General features: G+C 43.7%; 1 long non-coding RNA gene across 1 annotated transcript in view; it reads left to right on the top strand.

The window, feature by feature from the left end:
- The first annotated feature begins 972 nt into the window (after positions 1-972).
- LOC311630775 overlaps positions 973-27,448 on the top strand; it is a 169,527-nt gene continuing 143,051 nt past the window's right edge. Inside the window, exons 1-2 of the long non-coding RNA XR_014796453.1 lie at positions 973-1,030; positions 9,515-9,677. This is a non-coding gene — a long non-coding RNA (uncharacterized lncRNA). The remainder of the gene's footprint in view (positions 1,031-9,514; positions 9,678-27,448) is intronic.

Raw genomic sequence — 27,448 nt, 5'->3', positions numbered from 1 at the left:
TCCCCTGCCTCCTGGCTCCTGGCGGGTTTTCAGGATAGAACGAGGTCACTGGCTCTGGGCCGCTGGAGTTCAGCTGGGGTCCTACCCCCAATGCTAGGCCTGCGGTTCAGGGGGAGCTACCGGCTGGACTCCTCTGCTGCCGGGTAGAAGGCGAGAGGCCGTCCGTGCAGCCTGGTTTCCTGGGGCTCGCTCTGGGACAGGATAGGGAGCGTCCCGGGGATAACAACAGCCCGCAGGGGCTTCACCATAGTTGGAAGAAGTTCAGATTCCACCTCTTCTTTCTGGAATGTAGCTGGGGAGCGCGCGGGTGGTGGGGGGATGGGGGACACCAAGGGACGTTTTCCTGAGGACCTCCTTGCAGGGGACTCACTAGGGCCCTGGGGAAAAGGAGGGAGAAACGCATGGGGTGCTTAGGGCGCCTTCAGTTCCCAGAACGTGGAACCTGAGAGAGCATAACCCCTTCTCCCGCCCCCCTTCCCCCGTCCCCGCCTCCCCCAGCGGAATCCCGGTGTCTCTAGTCAGCTCCTAGGTCCCATCCCACACATCCCAGAGTTCTAGGGTGCTGTGACATCACGGCACCCTCCCGCGGACACAGTGACTTTACACAAGCCTCCAGCCAGGGTCAGGAATTCGCTTCGCGATGTCTCTTATTTACGCATTCCATGACGTCACCGAAGGGCCCCCACCGGAGAGGTGACACCCACATTTCCCGGCCCCTCCCCGAGAATCCCATCCGTAGAGGCGCCAAGACTCTGTCCTGTCCCCACCCATGGGATCCGCAGTCCCCGAGCGTTGGCGGTGGCCCGCGGGCAGGGAGGGAGAGAGGGTGTCTGGCTGCAACATCGCCCTGGCAGGCAGGCGTTGGGATACTGCGGCGCGGGGATGGTCGCCCCGCCCCCGCCACGCCCCTAACCACGCCCCTACACAGCAGGCCACGCCCCAGACACGCCCCCGCCCGCCTCCCGGCCCACTGCGCAGGCTCCGCACGCCGGCGCAGAAAGAACTCGCCGCCTAGGGCTGCGGCGCCGAGGTGAGCTGTCCCTCCGCGGTGTCTGTCCGGGAGCCGCCGCCGGTTCGTGTGTCCCGCCCTCGGGGCTCACTGACGCCTCCAGCCATCGGCGCCCGGGGGCGGACCAGGGAGAGGCCACGCCGGGCTCCGGGGGCTGGGACGCTGTGGGCTCCCGTCCCGCACCGCCGGGTCCGCCGCCCAGGACCCTGCGCGGAGCCTGCGGGACGCGCTGCCCAGCCCTGCCGTCCTCGGACAGCCCAGGCCGCCCGCCCTGTGCGGGCAGGGTCTCCGCGGCTGGGGTCTCCCTCGCAGCCGCGCGGGGCTCCTGACACAGACTTGGCCACTTAGGCTACCTGTTCAGTCCGGTTTTCTGAGCCAAACCGTTGCTGAGCCAAAATGTTTCATTCTTTACCTTTAAAAATTTTTTTATTTTATTGTTTAAAGTATTATATATAGAGTACATATGTCTCCTCCCCCCTCCCCCCCCATTGACCAGTTTGCATGTTTCCATGGAAAAGTTCGCTAGGGACGGACAGGAGATATTTAGGCAGCGGTCAAAGCTCCTGTCTCCCACAGAGGAAGAATCAGAAGCTGTGTTTTCCTGCAAGTGCGAGTTTTAGCTTTTCCTGCCACTTCACAAGCTTTGGGCAAATCCCTGCATTTCTCTGGGCCTCAGTTTTCCCCCTGTAATGGGGATAAGGCTCTTCCCATCCACCTCAATTCAGTTGATGGAGAGGTCAAAGTCATATTTTCTCCATCACATTCAGACCTTGAGCCCCAAACGGGCCCCTGATGTATTGCAGAACCACTTTGGCATGTATGAGGTGCCATGTACAGGTGTGATAAGGAATGCCGCTCAGTACCCTGACGTTGCCTGCCTCCCAAGCTGCCCCTCATCTTCAGGGTAACATGCATAGCCCGGGATCCCCAGATGGGATGGAAGAAGGATATCGCCTGAACCAATGGGATGGGAGAAGGATATCTTCCCGAAACCTCCAGGAAAACGTGAGAGAAGCCTTTTAACTCCATTCATTTGGATGAATCAGTTCACAGATTTTTGTTACATTTGGTTGAGAGAGAAAGGGGACAAAATGTAAGTGCCCTACTCACCACTCCTTTGGGAGAAACACATACCCACTTGGTGCAAATGTGGGGTAGGGCAGGGCCCATGTATGTGGCAAGTATGACTGCATAAGCAGTAGAGGCACTTTCACTGCAAACACCAGCCTGTAGAGCGAAAGACCACAGTATAATCTCCTTTTTGTTGTTGCTTTGACTTTTGCTAGGCTGCCCTTGGCTGAAGAAAAGCTGGTCACACATGCTGTCACATGGATGCATCCTCAGGCATGTTCCTCTCGCACTCAGCCACCCAGGCCTTGGCTCTCTGCTGACATTCTTGGCCATTTTTTTTTTTTTTTTTCCTGGCCAATGCTAGTTTCAGTTCCAGCAATGAGAATATAGAAGGACTAACCCAGAAAATTGGGATGGATGGGTGGATGGATGGATGGTTGGATGGGTTGAGAGTTTTCTCTTTTCCAAACACTGAGCTGGCTCTGAGTAGCTTAGCCATCTCTGGGGAGGTATAAAGCATAATTAATTCATTTTCAATGTTTGGTTAGACTGAACTCTTTTGCTAGTGAGATAAGATAAAGAGTTTTGTCATGACAGGGGCAAGAATGGATTGGTTTTTGTCACTGGCAGGAACGGGTACCACGTGGAGTCTGTAGGTAGATGGTGGCATGGGATGTGAAACTTTACAAGTGACATGGAAGAAAGCTAGAGGACATGGGGCAGCGGTGACTAGATGACTTACCTCTCAAAGGGCCAGAGAGGCAATATGAGCTTTCAGAGATTCTGGACCTTAACTTCAATAATGAGAGTTTCTTTTGAGAATGATTTACTTCTTATTAAAACCTGGTCAAGAGCATCTAGAGTTCAGAATATCTTTAGCATCTCACAGCAGGCATAGGTCTGCAGTAGGTTAAGAACCAGAGCAGATATGTTGCTGTAGCTATCAGGAATCGTCTGTATGGCCTTGCCATTGGAGAGATCAGCGGACTCTGAAATAATGAACACACACTCTAAGGGGGGTGGGGCACTGGAAGAATAGTTAAATGATACAGGGATCTATGTATCATCAGATTCACCTTTTTAATTGTGAGGTTTATATCTTCTGTATTCTTTTTAACTTTTAAAATTCTTTGTCTATTCCTAACTTTGATGCTTTAGTGTGTTAAAAACTCCCACCATGATGGTAGAATTACCCTTTTCTTGTACTTCATATATCTATAGATATATAGATTCCTATAATCACCACCACAATCAAGATATGGAACTATATTATCACTACAAAGATTCTCTGTTGTCAGCATTTTACCAGTTTGAGTGAAGTGTAGAAACTTTACCTCCCATTAGGGACTAAATTTTTTACCCCTTCCTTCTCAGGCTTACCCGCCTCCCTTGAAATCCCTATATTGAAATCCTAATCGCTCAGGTATTAGAAGGTGGGGTCTTTGGGAAGTAATTAGGTCATGAGGGTGGAACCCTTTTGATTGGTATTGGTGCCTTATTAGAAGAGTCACTAGAGAGCTTGCTTCCTCTCTCTACCATGTAGGGAAATAACAAGAGGATAGCCATCTACAAACCAGGAAGATAACTCTCACCAGACATTTGGATCTACTGGTACCTTCACCTTGAACTTCCAGCCTCCAGGAATGTGAGAGATAAATGTCTGTTGTTTATGCCAATGAGTCTATGGTATTCTGTTAGAGCAGCGTGAACAGACCAAGACAGGTTCTTTAATCCCTTTTATCTTGTCTATGAAACAATAATCTTAAATATTTCCTTTACATACATTGAATACCCAAGTCAGACAACTCTATGCTTTTTGCTTTGACTATCAAACATAAATTAGACAACTCAAGAGGGGAGGAAAAGTTTATTGTATTAGCCATGTGTTTGCTTTTTCTAATATTCTTTCCTTCCTCATGTTCCAGGTTTCCTTCTTTTATTATTTTCTTTCTATTTTGAGAACTTTTTTTTTTTTTTAACCATTATTTTAGGGCAGGTCTGGTAGTGGAAAGTTCTATTAATTTTTCTTCACCTAAGAATGTTTTTTATTTCTCCTTCATTCCTGAAGGATAATTTCACCAGTTACAGAATTCTGAGTTGACATTTCTTTCTTTTCAGCACTTGAACAATATTCAGTTACTTCTGCTGACTTCCATGTTTTCTCATGAGAAATTTGCTGTCATTTGAAATGTTTTTTCTTATGTGTAAGATGTCATTTTTCTTGCTGCTTTCAATATATTTTCTTTGTTTTTAATTTTCAGAAGTTTGATTATGATGATTCTCAGTATGGATTGCCTTGGTTTTATCCTCCTGGGGATTTGCTCATATTTTTAAATCTATAGGTTTACATCTTTTTCTATAGTTGAAAGTGTTTCAGACACTTGTTTCTTTTCCATATTTGGAAAAAGTTTACACATAATTTCTCCTAAAATGTTTTTTATCTTCACTCCCTTTCTTCTCTATTTCTTTAACTCCAATGACATCAGTATTTCAGCAGTTGTTATAGTCTCATAGTTAATTTTCTCTCTGTTGTTTAATTTTCTCTCTGTTGTTTAATTTGGGTAATTTCTATTGTTCTTCTTCCAGTTTATGGGTTCTTTCCATATCCCCTCCATTCTGCTTTTGAGGTTTTTATAAAGTTCAATTGATAGTATTTTTTCAATTCTAAAATTTCCATATGGCTTTTCTTCCTGTATTCGATTTCTTTGCTGGGATTTTCTACTTTCTGCTATTTCAAGGGCTCCTAATTGCTCACTGAAGTATTTTTATGATGGTTGCTTAAAAATTCTTGTAGATAATTCCAACATCTGTGTCATCTTGATGTTGATGTCTGTTGATTATCTTATCCTTTTTAAGTTGAGATTTTCCCAGTTCTTGGTCTGACATATGATTTCTGGTTGTATCCTTGACATTTTTGGCATTATGTTATGGGACTCTGGATCTTATTTAAATCTGTTTTAGCAAGTCTTCTCTGCCTTGCTGTGCTGGTTAGGGAAGAAAGAGGTGCTTCTTTGCTATTACCATGTTGGGGTGAATGTCCAGGCTCCAAACTTGGCTTCCCACAACATCCTTGGAGGAAAGGGGTACTGCAGTATTACTCGATGGAGGTGAGACTTTAGACTTCCTCTATTTCCGGTCTCCACGGACATCTCCCAGGTTGTGAAGGGGAGAGTTTTGTTGTTGTTGCTCCACATGGCTTCTAGTGGTGGGGTGGTGGAAGGCCCTGTTACCCCCTGGGTTCACCACTGAGTCCTCTCAGAAGAGCACGGAGGAGCATCTTTTTCAAAGCCAGACAAAGACAGAAGTCTATGCTTGTTATGTAGTCTTTGCTGACTGGTAATCCTTGGCTTTTTTAATCCCTATTTTGTTGTGTAAGTGAATCGGTATTGGTCTTACAGAAGCATACACTAAGTGACACATTTCTCCACAAATTCGTACTTCCTGGTTTCACTTCTTATTTTGTTGTTCCAAGGTAGTCCTGGGTTTCAACTCTAATGCATTGTGGTATCTTCAGTTTCATAGGGCAAAATTATCACTTTGTGTTTTGACACAAAATGCATTGGAGTGTTTCTTTATTATAAAGTTATAAAAGTATTATCTGTTCTCAAAAGTTGGCATGTAGTGTCCCCTGTAGACAAAAAGGTACCATTGCTAGTTTTAGATTAGCTGGAACCTCTTGAGTTTTGACCACGTAACATTGAGTATTTTTTTTAATTTTGTTTATGAAAAGAGGAAATCTAATGTATCTGGTGGTTGGGAGCATGGTTTTCTTTTTCACTCTACTCCCTCGTCTGGTTTTCGGATCATAATTTTAATTTAAATTTGTCCATAGAATTTTAAGCCTCATTAAATTTTTGGCAATGGAATATCCAAAATTTCCTAAAGTATTAGTTAGTTTCCTTCACTGTCAAAATATTTCCTAAATGGATAGAATCTTTTTTTTTTTCTTCTAAAATCATGCCTTATAGATGTCTTAGCATTATCTTAGTCAGGAAGAGATTTAATTATTAAAACAAAAATGTCCCTTCAGTTAATGTTACTTATTATGATCTGACTTTGCCAGACTATAGACTAAATGGAGACATCATATAAATTGAGAAAAACAGTTCTTTTTTCCCCCAGTTATATTCCATTACAACACAGCATTTACTCCCGTAAGTCTGGGCACACTTAGGTGGATCACCCGGATAAATGGAACTAGGAAGTAGGAACCTTTTGTCTCAGCACAAGTTTTTTTGTTGTTGTTGTTGCTGTTGTTTTTTTAAAATATATTTTATTGATGTTTTTACAGGAGGAAGGGAGAAAGATAGAGAGTTAGAAACATTGATGAGAGAGAAACATCCATCAACTGCCTCCTGCATACTCCCTACTGGGGATGTGCCTGCAACCAAGGTACATGCCCTTGACCTGAATTGAACCCGGGACCCTTCAGTCCACAGACCTACTGAACCAAAACGGTTAGGGCATCAGCACAAGTTTTATTGCTGCACTTTGCTGGGTTACCTTAGTCAAATCTCACAGCTCTAGCATGTCAAACTTGCGGCCACCGGGCGCATGCCTTGGTAATTTGGCCAGTGTTAGCTTTTGAGTTTGACATGCTTTCCATAGCATGTCAGGCTCTCAATTTCCTTACTTGCCAATTAGACTAAAATAACCTATCTCCGTGATCAGCAAACCGCAGCTCGGGAGCCACATGTGGCTCTTTGGCCCCTTGGGTGTGGCTCTTCCACAAAATACCACAGCCTGGGAGAGTCTATTTTGAAGAAGTGGCGTTAGAAGAGTTTAAGTTTTAAAAATTGGGCTCTCAAAAGAAATTTCAGTCGTCGTACTGTTGATATTTGGCTCTGTTGATTAATGAGTTTGCCCATCACTGACCTATCTCTTCTAACTCCCACAGTTTCTTTAAATTAAAAATTAAACTTGTGGCATAAATATAGATAATATTGCTAAAGCCAGCCACCTCTTTTTATTTAGTCTTTTCAAAGTATCTGCAGAGGCTCCCAGCTTTTTAGCTTCCTTTGGTCTCAGACATGGCTCACTGGTTGAGCATCCACCTATGAACCAGGAGGTCACAGTTCCATTCTTGGTCAGGGCACGTGCCCAGGTTGCAGGCTCTATCCCCAGTGTGGGGTGTGCAGTAGGCAGCCGATCAATGATTCTCTTTCGTCATTGATGTTTCTATCTCTCTCTTCCTTGTTCTCTAAAATCAATTTAAAAAAAAGTCTTAGAATAAAGAGAATTAAAGACTGCTCGGGATAGCTATAAAACAATTTCAGACGTCACTGACAGGGTTGGATATCTTCATTTTTGCTATGAGTAAGAACCGCATTAATGTTTCTCTCTGGGATGCTTCCATTCTGTAGCAGCCGGGCGACTGCTGGTGTCACCACAGGATTCAGGCAGAGGCCTCGCGTGTGGTTTACAGATTGTGTAGCAGACATGCAGGGATGGAAGTGGCTGTAATTAGAAAATCAATCTCACATTTAGGAAGTATGCTGAAGCATGGGGATATTCTGACTTGTCCCAGAAGTACAATGAAAGTAAACCAACTGCTGTCAAAGTGAGAACCATTACAAAACACAAAACGTGAGATAATGAACACAAAGGTTTGAGTCGTAAATATTTATTTCTAGAGAAGCAAGGCAAACTCATTTCAAATTTCTGAGAAAGAGGGCTTGGTAGTAGATGGACCACACCAATCACACTTAGCGGTGCTAACATGGAATGTCTGCATGAGGCCATCTGTAGGAGACAAGAAACCGTGGGGCCACCGCCCTAGTGGGCAGGATCCCTCTGCTCCTTGGAGTGGTCCTTAGATGTGGCAAGGAGCTGACAAAGATGCGCTATTTGATTTATTTTCTATTCATCATCCTCAAGATCTGAAATTAGGGAGTGAGCCAACGCTAGGTATTTCATGGACTTCAGCTGTGGATGGGCCGGTAAGGCCATGTCACATTGGCCGCGGAGCACGGTTTTGACTGCAGAAAAGTGTAAAGCAGTGTTCAGAATTTTCTTTGCGTCTACTATCAGTTTGCTTCCCTCCCACATAAATCACTCTGAGCTGCACAACAGGTCCGAGACAGGAGGGCATGGGCTGTCTCGGTGAGGATCTGTTAGTGTGGTATCTGAGGAAGCCAGCTGAATGCTTTCTGCTCTTTCCAGCTCCTTGGTGCCATTGTTTTGCACAACGGGGCAATTGTCCTTGGCAGCGTGGCTGGCACTGGGTCCTGGGTGCCCAGGCAACCCCTGTATAAAGTGCAGTGAGAACGTTGGGTGCAAAGCTGGCTGGTGACTTGTGTGGCCCTTGGGCATGCTTCCCTCTGGCCTGGGAGGCATGTCTGTAGGTCCTGAACAGAAATTGCCCTACTGAGAGCACTGCAGGGGATTCCAGAGACACCTAGGGGAGTCCCCTGTCCTGTGGAAGAAAACAAATCCCTGCCTACCGGGGCAGGAGGAGGGATGGGAGGGGGGGATCTTTCAGTTTCTCGTGAGAACCCTTCATTCCTCCGTGAGAGCTGGGGTTTAGAATGCAGAGAGGAGATCTTCTATAGCCACCATATAGGAGTTCTTAACCATATGCTGAGAGATTGGCACCGGAGATGTTAACCTTATTTCTCTAGTTGAGGAAGTGGAAGCTCAGAAGTATACTTTTGTGCAAAGTGACAAAAATATGTTGTAGAACCAGGCTTCAAATCCAGATTCCTCAGACTCCGAAGTCTCTGACTCACAAGGCCCTGGACTGCCTCCCGCTGCTGCAGCCTCTAAAGGGGAGTCTCTGAGGGGAGGCCCTGCCCGGAAGGCCCAGGTGCTGGGCTTTACCTGTTCCCGAGGCGGGAGGGCGGGAGGGAGCAGCTAAGTCAGGTGTGCTGAGTGCAGACCCCCTCCAAGCACCAGGCAGAAGCCTCCTCTTGCTCATGGGCGACCTTTCAAGGGGCATCTTTGAGGATGGAGCCCCCCGGGGCAGGGGATAGGGTGTGTGGCTGACCCCTGCCTGCTCCAGGGCTCCCATGCCTCCCTCCCATCAGGAGAGAGGGCAGCTCCTTTGAGAGGGCAGTGTGGTCTGGAACCAGGCCCTCTGCATTTCTGTTCATGTCACTGGCTGGAGTGTAAGCTGATGAGCCTGAATTATGGCAAAGCACCTAACTGGGCAGGCCAAGGCTGATGGTAGTGTGGTGAGGGAGGCCTCCGATGGGTCTGTGGGTGCTGTCATGATGTGACCCGCCTGAGACTTTCCACTGACCTTCAGAGGTTCATCTTGCAGTCCAGGAGCCTGGAAACCCAGCATGAGGAGGCAGAGCAAGGTCACCCTGACCAGACTTGGGACATGGCCCCAGACTCTCCCACTTCCCAGTCTGGTCTTGAGATCTCTCCCATGTGTTCTACAGAAACCTCAATCATTGCACTGCTAACTCTGCATTACACATCTGTTCGCAGGCTCCTGGAGGAGGACATGGGCCAGTCCTGCCTGTCTCAGCATTCCCAGCATCCTTTGGGGCACCTGAGCCTGAGGAGACTTCCTAGCTACGCTGGAACCCAGAGGACAGCTGTGGCCCAGGTACAGGAAGGAGGAAAACTTCCCAGGAAATGGGAGAAGAAGGTAACGGGGCGACTGTCTTTCTGGGATAAGCCTCCCGGTCATTTGGGCTGCAAATGAGAAATGCCTGTGAGCTGGAGAAGGATCATCTACTGCTTCCTGAGTCAGTGGGGCCGCTGGAGGGGATATTTCAGAAAAGGGAACAGTAGCCTTGCTCAAGGGCAAATCCTATAGAGCTTTTCCCAAATACTTACAATCTGCTAGCGTGAAGGCTGCACCTTTTATTTTCACCTCACCTTGTATATAAAATGAAACACTTAAAATGCAACCCCTGAAAACGTAGAAGGCAAATAAAGCAATCCTGCTAATTTAATGAAGACGAAGCTGTAAATGAGGCTTTTATGGAGTGTCAACCATTCACCGAGGAACCTGGAGGGGAGTGAGGAGGCGGTGGAGGACCAGGCTATGACGCAACCCAACCTGGAGGCCAGAACTGTTTCTTGTTCTCTGTGGCCTGTGGGGTCTCTGCAGGGGCGGGGAGCTCTGCTCTTAAGGAATGATCCAGAAACCTCAGCCCTGTGAACTCTCCCTCCGCCTCGGCCTCGCTCTCTCCCTTCCCAATGAGACCGAGGAGTGACAGGGCCGTCAGAAACACCCTTCCCTCCGGGTTGGTGAACGGCTCCCTCTGGTACCTCTGTGCCAAGAGGTCCCCATGAAGACAGGCTCTGTCCCGTGCCCTCCGTGGTATGCAGCCTATCTACAAGGCAGCGGGAATGCAGCGGAGGGAGGGCCCGGCTGTCCTCCCCGGTCCTTTCCGTAATCCCCTTGTCACAGCCACCTCGCAGGCTGCTCGCCCTGACAGAGGGGATGTGATGGGCAGCCTGTCAAATAGATTGTGAGTGCATTAGCAGGATTAGCCGCGAAGGCTAATATTGCAGCCTTTCCAGAGTTCACTCGCAGCAGCTGAAGCTGGGCTGCTGGGCTGCCAAAGGGGGCAGGCGCACGCAGGCTCCGGAATTAATGTCACCTCTGGGACCAGCCCCGCAGTGGTCCGAGGCACAACAGTCCCATTGTGCTGCGCTGGTGTGTATGTGTTTTCATTCCACAACAGAGCTTAATTTATAATATTACCATAAAGATGCCGCCTAAGGGTTCTTTCCCATCTTACTGATAAACTGGCTGAAAAACTTCTGCAGCCCCCCAAAACCAGATGCTCTGCTCTTGGCATTGGTTGAAGTATTGCTGACTTTATTTCGTCTTGTTAAAGTAATATACCCTCATTTTGGAAATATTGGATCAGAAAAGTATAAGGGAGAAATTTAAAATGATCCTTTTACCAGATAGTACCTCGGATGGCATGTTGATGTATTTTCATGCAGTTTTTCTTCTATGCATACAAAACAAAATTGTGATTATAGCGTGGATTCGGTTTTGTTTTCTTTTTAAATAAACATGAACACCTTCTGCTTCTTTTTTTTTTTTTAATTTCCCAAATTTCTTGTACTTTTAATGAAAACATCTATGAAATGTTTTAGGTGACTATATATGCATTAATTTTATTTATTTATTACACATTTAATTTTTTTTATTTCTTCAAGTATTACATAAGTCTCCTTCCCTGGCCTTGACCTCTCCCCGACCGTCCCCACCCCTGCATTAATTTTTTATTGATGTTTAACATATCACCACAAACTCAGCAGCTTAAAACATACTGGTTTATTAGCTCCTAGTATCGTGGGTCGGAAGCCTTGCATGGCGTGTTGTGTATCTCTGCTGAGGACTCACAGGCCAAAACCAGTGTCAACTGGTCTGGGTTTTCTTCTGGGGGCTCTGGGAAGAATCATGTCCAAGCTCATTCTTGTTGGCAGAATTCACTTTTCCAAGGTTGTTAGGCTGAGGTCCTCATGTCCTTGTTGGTTATTAGCTAGGGATGTTCTTAGCAGCCTGTCCTTCTTGACACGTGACCCCCCCTCAACTGCAAGCCAGCATTGATTCACTGAACCCTTACTGTGTTTTAAAAATATTTTTATTGATTTCAGAGTGGAAGGGGGAGAGAGAGAGAAAGGGAGAGGGAGAAACATCAATGATGAGAGAGAATCATTGGTTGGCTGCCTCCTGCACACCCCACACTGGGGATTGAGCTGCAACCCAGTCATGTGCCCTGACAGGGAATTAAACTGTGACCTCCTGGGTCAATCGTTGATGCTCAACCACTGAGCCACACCAGCCAGGCAACCCTTACTGTGTTTTGAATCTCTGGCTGCTTCTGTGACCAGCTGGAGAGAACGTTCTTCCTTTGAAGGGCTCATTGATCAGGTCAGGCCCGCCTGAATAATGTCCCTTGGTCATGGGCCTGGAACCGAAGCAGATGACACAGGTGTAGTTATTTCAGCAAAGATTGGAAGACTCGGCTGGGCTGTGGGGTAGCAGACTAGTGGGGCGGGAGCACTATGCCAGGTTTGCCTGCTGACTCCTGCAGATAGGAGTACAGGGACACAGATATCCTGGTGTGAAGGCCATGCCTGAAATTTCCTGATGCGAAATCTTTTGTGTGAGCGTTGGCTAGAGGCCCGAGGGCTCAATGAGCTGGTGCCACAGACAAAGGGCAGATAGGACTGAGCCTTCCCTGGCAGGAGGTCGTGGAAGCCGTGGTTATGTGTAATGTTGGGAAATCTGTCTTCCCCTCTCAGCCTTTCTGTGTTGTGAGGATAATTGCTTTTGCTGTTGAGTTATATTTGCATAGTTATTTTTAGTTATGAGAGCGATCTCACAGTTTCTAGTCTTCCTAATTTTCATATCAACCGTGTGAAGTTGAAACTATTTCTTTATAAGGTGAAGTTAAGTATTATATATCTATTTATATAATAAAAGCTAAGTGACTGTTATGGCAGGACTACCAGAACGGCCAGAACGACCAGTCGCTATGATGCTCAATGCAGGAGCTGCCCCCTGGTGGTCAGTCACTCCCACAGGGGGAGCATTGCTCAGCCAGAAGCCAGGCTCATGGCTGGTGAGCACAGTGGTGGTGGTGGGAGCCTCTCCTGCCTCTGCAGCAGTGCTAAGGAGCAGTGAGCCAAGTGGTAAGGAGCAGCCAGCAGGCAGGCAGTAAGGAGCAAGGGGTCTTAGACTGCAAGAGGACCTAAGCCAGCAGGTGGACATCCCCCGAGGGGTCCTGGACTGTGAGAAGGCACAGACTGGGTTGAGGGAGCTTCCCCTCCCCTCCCCCCAGTGTATAAATTTTGTGCACTGGACCTCTAGTTACAGAATAACTGCCAACACATTAAAAAGCTTACCACTACATATTTCATTTTACAGAATCAGAAAATAAAGGTAAGAAAAGGTTCAGCAATTTTTCTAATGACACTTTGTAAGCTATGGAACTGGGCCTGGGACTCAGAGCTGTGACCTTACTGGTTTTGTGCGCTGCCTCTCACTATGCTATCAAGTTGATCTGCCTAGACAATGTCAGTGTGGGTATATTGATGCCTATCCTTTATTTATGAAGGGCAAATTTGCTGGGTAAAATATTTTTGGTTGGTAAATTTTTCTTCTAGCACTTTGAATATATCATCACACTTTCTCCTGAATTGCTAGATTTCTACTGAGAAATTCGCTGTTAACTTGATATTCCCTTGTATGTGAGGAACTTTTTTCTCTTGCTTGTTTTTAGATGATTTTTCTGTCGTGGATTTTAAGAGAAGACATTTTTGTGTTGAAATTGTTTGGATACCTGTTTGATGAACTTATATGTCCAAGCTTTCTCCAGTTTTGGGAAGTTTTTAGCCATTTCTTTAAATAAGCTTTTTATGCTTTTCTACCTCTCTTCTTCTGGGACTCCAAAAATATATGGTTTCTTCAGTCTTTTTCACTCTTTTTTTGTTTGTTTGTTTTCTTCTTACCTGATATTTTTAAAAGATCTGCGTGAAAGATTGTTTCTTCTACACAATCCAATCTTCTGTTGAAGATGCTCTTTATTACATCTTTCATCTTATTCCTTGTATTCTTCAGCTTCAGAATTTCTGTTTGTTATTTTAAATTATTTCTGGCTCTTTGTTAAACTTCTCATTTTATTATTGTTTTCCTGATTTTATTCTCATCTTTCTGTGTTCCCTTATGGTTCACTGAGCTTCCTTAAAATGACTATTTTGTACTTTTTATTGGTCAAACTTCAGTCTCCATTTTTTGAGGTTGGTTACCAGAAAATTACTGTGTTCCTTTTGTGGTATCACATTTCCTTGATTGTTGCTCTTTTTCAGAAGTTTAGTGTTGTTGTCTTCACATTTGAAGAAGCATTTACCTCCTCTAGTCTTCACTGACTGACTTTGGGAGAGAACTACCTCCCACCCTTGTTAGGGATCTGAGGCTTTCTCAGACCTGCTACTGATGCTCCTGCCCCACACTTCCAGTTACCTCTCCAGGGGGAATTCTTAAGATTTTACGCCTTCTCTTAATCCTGCAAAGCCAGATGCTGGCAGCCTCCCATTTGCTTTCCCTAGGACTGTGTGAGCGCTCAAATTTGTGTTCTTTCTCCCAACCCTGCAGAGTTGGGCTAACTTTCTGTATGCGCTCCCTAGCTGTCTGCAAAGGCTTATCCCTGCTGCCGTAGGGGACGTGCTCATGGAGCTGGCCATAGTGGGGTACGTGTGGGTGAGCTTGCAGAGCATTGGGTATGCCTTCAGACTAATTGGGAGGATTCATTGGTGGGTTTCCCAGTGACTCATGATGGAGTCGGCAGCACAGTTTGTAGGATCTATGTTCCTTTGTAAGATCCCCATGTCCTCTTGGAGGGCTCCAAGAGCCCTGGCTGCTGTTTTCCCAGCTGCTTCCCACTCCCCAGTCATGCAACACACTCCAGTACTCTGAGTGGGATGAGAAAGAAATGGGTCTCTTTGATGGTGCCCCACATAGCTGGGAAGCTGAGCAGTCACATATTCTCACTCCCCCTTGTGGAAGATATCATGGGTCAAGATTTCTTTTGGCACTGAGCTGTGCCATCTGGGGAAGGGGTCACACAGGTGAAGTGAAATGTTCCTGTAACCCTCTTTAATGCATCTAACCTTAGGTTTTATTTTGCTCCAATGGTGTGCTGGAATTTCTCCGCTGGACTCTTGGGCTTCCATAAAGGCACTGTCATTACGCGTGATCGTCTAAATTGGTATTCTTTGGGGGTTGGGTAGAAAACTTGTATTCTACCATGTTGTTGATGTCACTCTTCTCAATGCTTATTTATTGAGCACTTATTTGCCAGGAATGATTCTAGACCCCATAATTATGGCAACATAAGATTATGTCCTTGTGGAATTTGTCTTCTAGAATTATATCTGTTCATTATTTGTGAGGTGGGAGTAAGAAAAACTATATACCCAATAAGCTGTGAATAAAATAATTCAGATAATAAGCTTTGCCCAGTGCCAGTCACATCATAATGTTTAACACGTATGAGCTATTTATATAGAGATCATACACAGTGGGAAGTGAGCTAACTCTTGTCTCACTTCTCCGACATGGGGAGGGCATGCTGAATCATCTAGGGGACAGTGGGAGTCTGGAACATTGGAAGCATGCCCTCTCCAGGTCTGGGATTGAATCACAAAGCTGGGATACAATGGTGTCATGAGGGCAGTGGCAGGGCCTCCCAAAGAGCAAGGCCTGGAGAACATGCACCTAGTTCATCTGCTCCTCCAACTTATGCTTCTCTGCTTTGCTCATTAAGAGCTGAGGCCACAGGCGAAGGACTCCACACTGCAAGGCAAGGAACTAGTGAGGACCCAAAGCAATGCAACATGAGTTAAACTGCATGGAGTGCATTGTTGTTTTAGACTTTGGTTTGCCTAAATGGCTCACTGCATTAGATGCTTGTCTCAAGTTCCTACACCTCCATATGCGGTATGAACTCCAATAGAAAACATGCAACCAGCCCAAAGCCAACATAGTTTAAGACATGTAACATTTTATATGGGTCACATTTTAGAATGCTGCTTTTTGTTGGGGAATGGGGTAACCGCTACCGGGCATTTTACTTTGCCTTGGGGATACAACTCTGAGAGTTGGAGTTTATACCGCAATTTGCCTAATCTGCTCAGATTCAGCATCTGCACTCATTTAAGTGGCATTTAATGTTATGACAGGAAATCATTGCCATCATAAAGAAACATTACTAGGCTATACTGTGCTATGTGCTCAAATTGGCTCGCCATCTCTGATGGCCTGCAGAAGAAATGGAAACATACAGCAAATGGAGCAGGGCTGCTTGCGTGATCAGTATTGCATCCCTCAGGGGTCATAGGCCTGCAGCAGGCATGTCAGCACTCAGATCTCGGGGCTCAGATCTTTCTAGAGCTCTCTGAGATGGAGAAAATGATTTATCTTTCTGAGGTTCGTTGTGGTGCCTAAATGAGATATTATGTGCAATAAACCTGACACATAGTAGGTATTTAGCAAAAAGTTTACTCTCCTTTTCATTTCTTGTGTATGAATTCAGCTTTCCTCAGTATTTCTTTAAAAGCAATTATAAATTAAACCCCATTACTTTCTTGTTCTGGAGGGTCTAGCATGTAGAAGGTCATCGGGGGTGGGGGTGGGGGTTGTGGTGATTGGTGTAAAGGTGTTTCCTGTCCAAGTGCCTTGTTGGCAGCAGTGGGGGTGGGTGTGACCATTCGTCGCTGTCTCCCAGCTCTGGAGCAGCACACACAGACAGGTTATACTTAGCTGGTTATGCTTTTCCAGATAAGGCTCCTGGGACAATTTCTCTCATTTTCATATGTAAGCCATTTAATCCAATGCTCTGCCTTTAATTAACTAACTAACTAACTAATTAATCAATTAACTTCTGTTTATACTGGCATTTTTAAAATTAGGGTTGACATACAATATTACATTACTTATTCGTGTACAACACAGTGACTCAGTATTTATATAACTTACAAAGTGATCACCACAATGCATCTAGTACCATCTGTCATTGTACAAAGCTATGATATTATTGACTATATTTCCTATGTTATATTTGGTTATTTTACAACTGGGAGTTTGTACCTCTTAACCGCCTTCACCCATTTCATGCTCCCTCCTCCCCCCCTCCTCGCCCACCGACCTTCTTTCCTTCTGGTAATCCTTAGTTTCTTCTCTGTATCTAATAGTCTGTTTCTGTTTTTTTGTGTGTGTGTTTAGTTTTCATATATAAGTGGAATATGGTATTTGTCTTTCTCTGTCTGACTTATTTCACTTAGCATAATGCCCTCCAGTTCCATCCATGTTGTTGTAAATGACAAAATTTCATTCTTTTTGGCTGAGTAATATTTATTATATATATGTGTGTGTATATAAAGAATATATACTGAGTGGCCAGATTTTTATCATCTCTGAATGCATAATAATCTGGTCACTCAGTGTATATCCTATAAAATAAAAGGCTAATATGCAAATTGTTCTCTAAACCAGGAGTTTGGCCAGCAGGCAGGCCAGCCAACTGCCCATGTCCCCTTCCTCTGGCCAGGCTGGCCTGACACACCACCCATGCATGAATTCATGCACCAGGCCTGCATGAATACACACACACACACACACACACACACACACACACTGAGTGGCCAGATTATTATGCATTCAGAGATCATAATAATCTGGCCACTCAGTATGTGTATGCGTATATGTATATCTCAATTCATCTAATGATGGATACTTAGGTTGATAAGTTGATTCCTATCTTGGTTATTTTAAATAATGCTGCAATGAACAGAGGGGTGCATTTCTTTTTGAATTAGTATTTTCATTATCTTTGGATAAATACCCATAAGTGAAATTGTTGGGTTGTATGGTAGTTCTATTTTGAATTTTTTTGAGGGGGCCTCTATACTGTTTAATAGTGGCTGCACCAACTTGCAAACCCATATAACAGTGCACAAGGGTTCTCTTTCCTCCACATCCTTGCCAACACTTGTTATTTATTGTCTTTTTGATAATATCCATTCTGACAGGTGTGAGGTGATATCTCACTGTGGTTTTGATTTGCATTTCCTTAATGACTAGTGATGTTGAGCATATTTTCATATATCTGTTGGCCATCTGTATGTATTCTTTGGAGAAATGTCTATTCAGGTCTTCTGCCCATTTTTTAAAATAGAATTGTTTGCTTTCTTTCATGTTGAATTGTATGAGTTCTTTATATAATTTGGATATTAACCCCTTAGCAGATATATCATTTGCAAATATTTTCTCCCATGCAGATTTACTTTTCATTCTGTTGATAGTTTCTTTTGCTATGCACACACTTTTTAGATGGACATAGTCTTATTTGTTTATTTTTACTTTCATTGCTTTTACTCAAGGTGGCATATCCAAAAAGTTGTTGCTGAGACCAGTGTCAAAGAAGAATTCATATCTATCCTTCTCAAACTATTCAAAAAATTGAAATGGAAAGAATCCAAACTCATTCTACTGGGCCAGCATTACCCAGATACCAAAACCAGATAAAGATATTAAAAAAAAAAAGAAAGAAAAAAGAAAATTACAGATCAATACCTATGTTCTGCTTTTGAATCCATCTTTCAAATACCTGGCCACATTCTGTGTTCCTGGAACAGCAACATTCTAGGTTCAGGAAAGGATTAGAGAAAGTCAACAGTTTAGTAATTCAACAGTTAAGTAACAAAAAAAGTGCTATATAGTGCTATATAAGTGTTTTGGGAGGTAGTGTCTTAGAGTAAGGGGAGGCACACAATGTGAGAAATCTGAAGTTGTGAGTGTGGTGACTATGATTTGTATGTCAAAATTAGAACCCACGGACTGATAAGAACATAGATCTACAGAAAGTAAACAGAATGATGCTTAAATTTGGGATAGTCCCAGAATCAAGGCTGCCTCCTTAAGAAGTAGTTCTTGTCTTCAGTAAGTTTACAGTTCAGTCATGTGTCTATCAGAGAGTGGATAGCAGAGAGTGCACTCTATGGGATGTGTTATATAGGCAAGAGGAGGGCCCAGAGAGAGATGGCTGCCCAGAGTTATGGGGGGTGAGGAAGGGAAGGAAGAGTTTAGAGTCCGTGAAGAGCAAGAGCAAAGGAAGGGATCAGGGAGGAGGGGAAATGCTGGGTCTGGAAGGACTCCGTATAAAGGCCTGGCTGCAATCTTATCTATGTGGGAGATCAAAGGGCCTTCCCTAGATTTAAGACAGTGAGGCACACATCCCTGGGGAGCCAGGTGCGTCTGTGGCCAAGGACTTTGCAGTTCGTCTGGCCGGCTCTCAGCAACATGCTTGAGAACAGACGTGTGGGACTGATTAGAAAACTGATATGCTTGGGGGGAAATGTAGACATCAGAGACAAGGAAAACATGCACGTGTTTGTAAATGGACTGTGCCTATCATTGTGGTTTAAGTGTCTGGGAGACCTTGTGAGCCACCTGTAGATAGGACTGGGGACAACATGTCTTTGGAGGCCCCCTTTATCTTCCCTGCACAGTGATTGCTCTCTTTGGATGGCACCTGATGGTTATCATGTTTTCCTTTCTGAGGTAAGGGCTTCCTCTCATTGGCTGATATCAGGAAATGAATTGGTGGCACATTAAACTCAGGTCTTATCAGACTCTTGGGAGGATAACTCGTGTGTTAGGGGGGAGTGCAGACGGCATAGCAAAGGGATCAAGGACCCACTCTGGGGCTTATTCGTTGTTGACATTTGGCAAGCTACCTAATCATTCTGAACCTTAGATTCTTCATCCATAATTGGAAATAATAATACCTGTCTTGCAGAGTTATTGAGAGGACTACACATAGCAACGCATAAAATAGATTAGTACAATGCTTGGCACATATTATGTACTCCATATATCTCACCTGTTATTGTAACTATTATTATTATTATTTTTGCTGTTTTTTTCTATAATCTTATGTAATCTGGGTACCCCTAAGTACCTATATTAAGTTAAAGCATACTTAAAATCTTTGGGGGTCGGGGGAGGGACACAGCTTTCACATTGCTGTCCATAGTGCTGAATTATCATTGCACATGTCATGGCTGTCACCTCTAACCCAGGCCACCGCTGATGGCTGCTCAGTCTCTCCCAGGAATTCTGAGCCAGGCATGCTGAATGAGGAGAAGCAAACTAACAGAGGCTTTTGGGTTAAGTCACTGAGAAATCTCTATGGCAAGAAAAAGAGACATCTTCGTCTCAGGTGTTTAAGAATACATCCAGACATGACTGAAATTGCTGATGAAAATAAGATGTATTATGTGAAGGAAGGCTGTGCAACTAGTAATATGAATCATGATTTTTGTTAGCTATCAAAACCTAGAGGGATAGGGATTTGTGTAAGGGAGGTCTCATTATCAGTTGGGTTAAAACAACGTTTTAATAGATATTTAAAAGTTTTGGTCCAGTAAAATATATGTAATTTTCATAATGTCACAGAACAGATAAAACTATTACTTTATAATGTATGTGGTATGTTTTAAGTAAATTGAAAATTTGAGCACACTTCTGAATGTAGTAAGTTTTCTGATATCAGAAGTTTTTAAGGGCAAGTTTCTCTCCCGTGCCTTTATTGGGTACTCTGCTGATGGTTCTGGCCACATCACTCTCTCTGGTCCTCTTTTCTCAGGAAGGCCCAAGCTTCAGAGCAGATTGGCTAGTCTGCCTTTTAAGTCTACCTATTAGTCAACCCTCCCTTTCTTCTTTTCTTCCTTTTTTTTCTTTTTTCAATTTCTTTCTTTCTTTCTTTCTTTCTTTCTTTCTTTCTTTCTTTCTTTCTTTCTTTCTTTCTTTCTTTCTTTCTTTCTTTCTTTCTTTCCTTCCTTCCTTCCTTCCTTCCTTCCTTCCTTCCTTCCTTCCTTCCTTCCTTCCTTCTATCTCTCTCCCTCTCCCTCTCCCTCTCCCTCTCTCTCTCTCTCTCTCTCTCTCTCTCTCTCTCTCTCTCTCTCTCTCTCTCTCTCCCCCTCTCCCCCTCTCCCCCTCTCCCCCTCTCCCCCTCTCCCCCTCTCCCTCCCTCCTTCCTTCCATCCATTTGCCAATTAACCATTACCCAGCATGCAATTATTGAGTATCTATTGCATAATATACTCTCTGGTGTTCGGTTTTGTGTTTTAGACAAAGAAGGTAGCTTTCTAAATACTGCCTTGGCCTAAAGAGAGATAGGCATCAAGGTGTGGGCTCTCTCTAAACTGGCCAGGAAGGAGTCAGCAAACGGCTGCACCACCTATATCACTCCTCTAGAGTCAACTCCAAGCTTGTCATACAGCCTCTTAAAATAAGGCAAAACAAGATGAACAAAACAACAACAGCAACAACAGCAACAGCAAGAACAATAATGGCAAGAGCTAATAATAGGACATTTGAGTTCTCTGTGCTAATCAGCATTATACTAAGCACAAGCCATGGATCAACTCATTTAATCCTCACAACCCAATGAGCTTGGTATTGGATATTTCCCTTTTACAGACTTAGAAACATATAGGCAGAGGTGTAGTCCTTTGGAATATTTGGCAGACTCTGACTCATATTTCTATTTCCATGGAAGCATTTTTTCTAAATGCTGCTGAAGAGCAATGATGTGAGACCGTTTTTCAGAATGGATAGAGGGAATAAGTAAAGGCAGTTTTCCCAAGGCAGTTGTGTGGACTGAGACCTCACTCTTCCTTCCCACTTCACTCCTCACTCATATTTCTTGGAAATACAGGTGCCATTTTTAAGAGATGCAGCTGGGTCATTAATAGACAAAGCTTGCCATCATGGGCCTTTTGTGGTTGTGGAAGAGGTCTGTCTTCCTTGTGGTCCGCGTCCTGTCTGACTCCCCACTTCCATACCTGTGGCTCTCCTTGCCCCCTGCAGAGTGAAGAGCTTGCTTCATTCGGAAGGAAGAAAAGTGCACAGTGAGGTCACTGGGTCCTGCTAACTCGTAAGACTTTAACTTTCAGAAACATTTCAGAAATGTTTCCTAAACATTTACAAGAAACAAGAGGTATTTTGATAGGCTTATAAACTTTATTTAGTTTTAACAAATACCGAAGTTACTGGTTTACTGTACCGATAGGAATTACATGTTGTGCTATAAAGTCAAAGGCCAAAATAGTTCAGATAGCTACGGCTCTAATTAAGACTTCAGTGCACGGTGGAGTGTGGGGAAAGTAACACTGCACTCCGCAGTCTGTTCCTTTAAAAACAGTTTAGCTACTCAAGTTCCATTTGTTTAAAAGAGCCTTTTATGGAAAACTTGGAGAATATTGGATTCATTAACAACAATTGTAGGTTTCCATGAGTAGCAGCTGGATCTATTGAAGAGGCCGGATGAACAAATTTGAATTGACCATGACCTTCAGAAATTAGGGGTCTGTTAGAAACCTGTTAGTGTAACAGTATTTTGTGTAGGAGCTTTAATCTTTTTCTCTTTGGATGGGATTAAGTACACATTTTTTTTTTCTTTCTTACTACCATTTTCTCCTTATTTTATATGAAACACAGAATTTCATAACTATTCCCATGCAATAATTTTGTCTTCACTCATATTTCAATGCATGTTTTTGTTTACTTGTTTTTAAAAAAATATATTTTATTGATTTTTTTACAGAGAGGAAGGGAGAGGGATAGAGAGTTAGAAACATTGAAGAGAAGGGAAACATCAATGAGCTGCCTTCTGCACACCCCTTACTGGGGATGTGCCCACAACCAAGGTACATGCCCTTGACGGGAATCAAACCTGGGACTCTTCAGTCCACCTGCAGACACTCTATCCACTGAGCCAAAGCAGTTAGGGCTGTTTACTTGTTTTTACCCTGTTGTTGTTTTTGTTGTTGTTATTATTATTATTATTATTATTATTATTGGAAATGCATCTGTAGGTAGTGAGTGTTTTTCCCAGCTTTATTAAGGTATATTTGAGAAATAAAAGTGTATATATTTAAGGTGTACAAAGTGATGATTTGTCATACATACACATATCAATTACAACATTCAAACTAATTAACACATCCATCACCTCACTTAGTGACCGTATGTGTGATAAGAACACTTAAGTGTCATTCTGTTAACTTAGCTGTTTGGCTCAGTGGATAGAGCATTAGCCTGAGGACTGTGCAGTCCCAGGTTCATATCCGGCCAAGGCACATGCCCAGGTTGTGGGCTTGATCCCCAGTGTGGGGCATGCAGGAGGCAGCCAATCAATGATTCTTTCTCATTATTGATGTTTCTATCTCTCTCTCCCTCTCCCTTCCTTTCTGAAATTAATAATAATAATAATAATAGCAATAATAATAAATATCTATAAAAAAGAAAATGCTTTTATGGTTGTTGGATGGTGAACTGGACTCATAATGCCCTCTGCTATGGTGGATCTTCTTAGACAAAAAATAGGCTCTGACTGGGGATGGGATGGGCAATACAGAGAGAAGGAGAGGGAGGGCATGGACTTGTTCCTGACCAGAATCCCCATCAGGGTCCCCAGGGCTCTCCCAGCTGGGCCTTATAGGATTACAATTGAATTCAGGACTCCATCTCTTCTAGAGAGAGCAGTTCTATCTGCACTGCCCCCCACCCCCTCCTGCAAAGTGTAGAGTGGGGCAGCCACCCTCCAGGCTGTTAGCAGCTCTGTCCTCCAGTGAATGGCCTGTGAAATGTTAGAGAAGCCCGCAACCCTCCTCCCTGGGTGGATATCACCTTCTTCCTTTGGATTTTATAAAGAACCTGATCCTCTTCGCCTGAGCGCGGCCAAATAAACGGGGGTCTCTGAGGAGGGTGATGGCTCAGCCATAGAAGTCCCACCGAGGCGTCTGGTTTTGATGTATCGCTGATGGAGACGATCATGCTCCCAGAACGAGATCACTTTTGCCAGTTTGAGAGAAAGGTCATGTTTTTAATTTAACTTAATTTCCTACACCAAAGAGAATTTTCAATAGGCTATTCGACTTTTGCACCTTTAATGAGACCAGATGCTGTGGGGCCTGCAGCAATGAAGAGAAAACAGATTTTCTAGTTTACACTTCCACTTGGTGCCTTTTCTAAATTGAGCATGTGCGGTTCTTTGAAGGATGCCAGTCCTCGTTGGTGTTTCTTTCTCATTCTTTTCTCTCTCTCTCTCTCTCTCTCTCTCTCTCTCTCTCTCTCTCTCTCTCTCTCTCTCTCCCTCTCCATTTCTATCTCTCTTCCTTTTTCTCCCTCCCTGCCTCAAGTTATCTGTGAGCATAGAACATTGGTTAAGCCAGTGGTCGGCAAACCGCGGCTCGCGAGCCACATGCGGCTCTTTGGCCTTGTGAGTGTGGCTCTTCCACAAAATACCACGTGTGTGGGCACGCACTTACAGTGTGATTGAAACTTCGTGGCCCATGTGCAGAAGTCGGTTTTTGGCCTGCGTGAGTCTATTTTGAAGAAGTGGTGTTAGGACAATGTGTTTGCAGCTTTACAAACATACTTCCATTTTACAGAATAGAGAACCAAGACTCGGCAAGACTAAGTAAGGAGTAGAGGGTAAATTGTGTAGTGGAATGATAGGCTGAAGAACAGTCATTTATGAACTTGGATACTGAAACTAGATCATCTGAGTTCAAGTCCAGGTTTGGGCATTAATTTGCGGATGACCTAGGAAAATTACTTCATCTTTGGACCACTCACTGGTCTATGCTGATTGTCTTAAAATTACAAGTTTAATTCTATTTTTAATGATGATGACTGTAAATACAGAGGTGCACATAAATATTTTATAGACTAATGAAACACATACCTGGATACCTTTCAACCAGATTAAGAAATAAAACTTGCCCATGCCTTTGGTGTCTTCTGTGTGTTCCTCTTTTGTGGCATCCCCCATCCTCCTAAACCCCAGAGTAACCATTGCCTTAGATTTGGGTTTTATGCTATTTTTTGTTTTTGCTTTTTGCATACATGTACTATATACATATGTACACATCACATTCTTAAACAATATATTGGTTAGCATTGCTTGTTTTTATATTTTATTAAACTGAGAAACAAGCAAAGCATTTTTCTTTGACTTTTTTTTTTTTTTAAACTTTTAACTTTATTTGTATAATTCTGCCATGTAGTTATAATTCATTTATTCTCAGTGCTAAATGAAATGTAATTATATGACTTTGTCTCAGTCTCTTCTCAATGGACATTTCAGTTTTGTAGCTTTTTGATATTAGAAACAGTTCTGTAAGGCACATAATTAGACTTTCCTCCTGGGGCACCACTGCTGAAGTTTGGGATGGTCATTATGTGTGTGCTCGGATTTATGCCCAACTGCTTTCTGAATTTGTTGTAACCCATTTATTCTCTGACTGGTGGAATAGAGAGTTTCTATTTCTCTACTACTTCACCAACACTTGCTATCATAAGATTTTAAACCTTTTGCCAATATAGTGAGTGCAAAATGTATCTTATTGTTTTAACTGGCAACTTTCATTTCCAATGAAATTGAGCAACTTTACATAGTTTATAGTTATTTGCATTGCTTCCTCGGTAAAGTGCTTCTTCCCGTTTGTTTAGTTTTTGCCCATTTCTCCTCTTATAGTCTCATATTCCCGCTTTGTTAAGTGGGGGACTGTTTTGGAAGCTCTCTAATGGCCTTACAGCTTCGTGTTCTGTGACTCAAAGGCTGATATGTTGATGCCATTAACTCTCTGCTTTCACATGTTGTATTCCTCTCTCTGAAGCCTGCTTGCATGTCTTAGGGATTGATGTCAGCTCATGGCCCTATCTCCTAGATCAAGGAAAGTATAGGAAATGTCTCCCATGGAAGAACCCAGGAGAATTTTCTGACTTTCATTGATTATTTTAAAATTCCCATTGACAACTAAATATGAGATCTACGTTTTCTTGTTTATATTCTGTCACATGTTTACATGTTGAGCATATATTTATGACGGGCCAGAATCCAGATTTTTCTGGTATTGCTCACTGGTAGAATCCAGAAAAACATGGAAAAGCCAGGAGATTAATTCTTCCTGTCTCTACAAAGTTGGCTCCATGATCATGGTTTATTTTTAGGATAATTTATTACATGCCTCTTCCTCGTTCTGTTTCTAAATCATGTTTTCCTGCAGATCAATGATTTTAAAAGAAACAACAAATCAAAACAAAACCAAATTCCCCCAAACCAATGAACCAACTAACCAACAAATCCAAACAAGCACAAAAATCCCCACCCAGCATTATCAAATCTAATGTTACCCTTTGATTTAGATCAGGAACTGCACAGTGGGAGCTACAATTTTTTGCACAATTGCCAATGTCTGCCCCTACCTCACCTTCTCCTTTATTAGAATAACAATCCCTGCACCAAAGCAGGAAATGGGATGGCTGTCAGAAATGTGGTGTGATGGAAGTCCCTCTCTCCTATCTCCCCACAGCAACAACAATTTGGGAACCATTGTGCGAACTTTGGGATGCAGGCAGGAGGCCGTGAAACCCCAGTGGAGCCCAAGATTGAGGAGAGCCATTTAGAGAAGTAACTCACCGGCCATGGTCCTCGTTACAGACTTAGAAATAGTCCTGTTCCCTTGTAGACTTACCTATAGCTTCAGTTGTCCTTGGTCCTGCCAGTATCATATGCTTGCCCATGATCTGGCTCCAGCTCCTCTCAGCCATGGTCAGGGATCAGTCCTGCCTACTCAGGACCCAGCAGGAGATACATTCCTCCTCTGTGTCCCGAGAGGCAGGCCCACTGACCTGGGTTCTGGCTGTGGGTCCTGAAGGAGCTTTGTGATTTGGTTCAAGAAATCCCAACCATGGTCTGGGACCCAGTCCTGCCCATCCAAGGATCTGCCCAGTGATGCAACAAGAGCCCTCCCAGGGTCATGGTGGGAACATACCTGTCATACACCTGGAATAGCCTCACTGTCTTGGAGCCAACTGCAGACCTTGAAGTGGACTTTTGTCCCAGCGCCAGTCCTGCTAACCAAGGTCCTGAAGGCAGCCCTATCTTCCTAGGGACTAGGCAGGATCCACACCCGCCTAAGCTCCTGGAACCAGGCCTGCTAATTGTGGACCTCATGTGGACCTAGCAGCAGCCATGAGACTCGGCTTTAACCCTGCCCAACTGCAGTACCAGAGACAATTCCATCACCTGGAGGCACAACAGGAGAAAAGCTTTCCCTGATGAAAGCAGAAGAGATGTTGACTCCTGCAAATACATACCAAAGGCACCAATGCAAGGCTTCCTGGATCATGAATCAGGTAAACATGATGCCATCAAAGAAAAGAGTAAAGTTCCATAACCAATCTCTAAGGAATGGGGTAGCAGTCTGCAAATTTCCTGACAGAGAATTCAAAACAACCATCTTAAAGAAGCAAGAAAACAATAGGTGGGAAAAATATGAAATTTGATAAACAGAGATTGTAAAAAAGAACCAAACCAATTTCAGAGCTGAAGAATATAGTGACTGAACTGAAAAAACTCAGAGTTTCAACGATAGACTTAAACTTGCAGGAGAAATAAGACAAATCTTTTAAAATTAGCATGGCAACTATAGTTAATAATACTCTATTTGAAATTTGCTGAAGAGTAGATCTTAAGTGTTCTCATCACAAACAAAACATGGTAACTGTGTGAAGTGATAGATGTGTTAATTAAGCTTATTTGTGGTAATCATTTCACAGTGTATACATATACCAAACATCATGTATACAGTGGGACTTCGTTTCTCAAACTTAAGAAGGCTGTTCGAGAAGCGATTTGTTCGAAAACAGAATCATTTTTTTTTCCAATTAGAGAGAATTCAAATGGAATTAATTAATTCTGGACCCTCAGATGATTCCCTGTTTCAGCCTTCCCAATATACAGTACATGCCTAATGTTCTGTTTAATTTATAAGTAAACATTTCTTTTCTTAAATTTATCAAACCACCACCTA

Source organism: Pipistrellus hanaki (genome assembly GCF_964339955.1).
Source record: "Pipistrellus hanaki genome assembly, chromosome: 12".
Taxonomy (NCBI): Eukaryota; Metazoa; Chordata; class Mammalia; order Chiroptera; family Vespertilionidae; genus Pipistrellus; species Pipistrellus hanaki.
The sequence above is the reverse complement of the archived record's forward strand: the minus strand, read 5'-3'. Positions and strand labels throughout refer to the sequence as shown.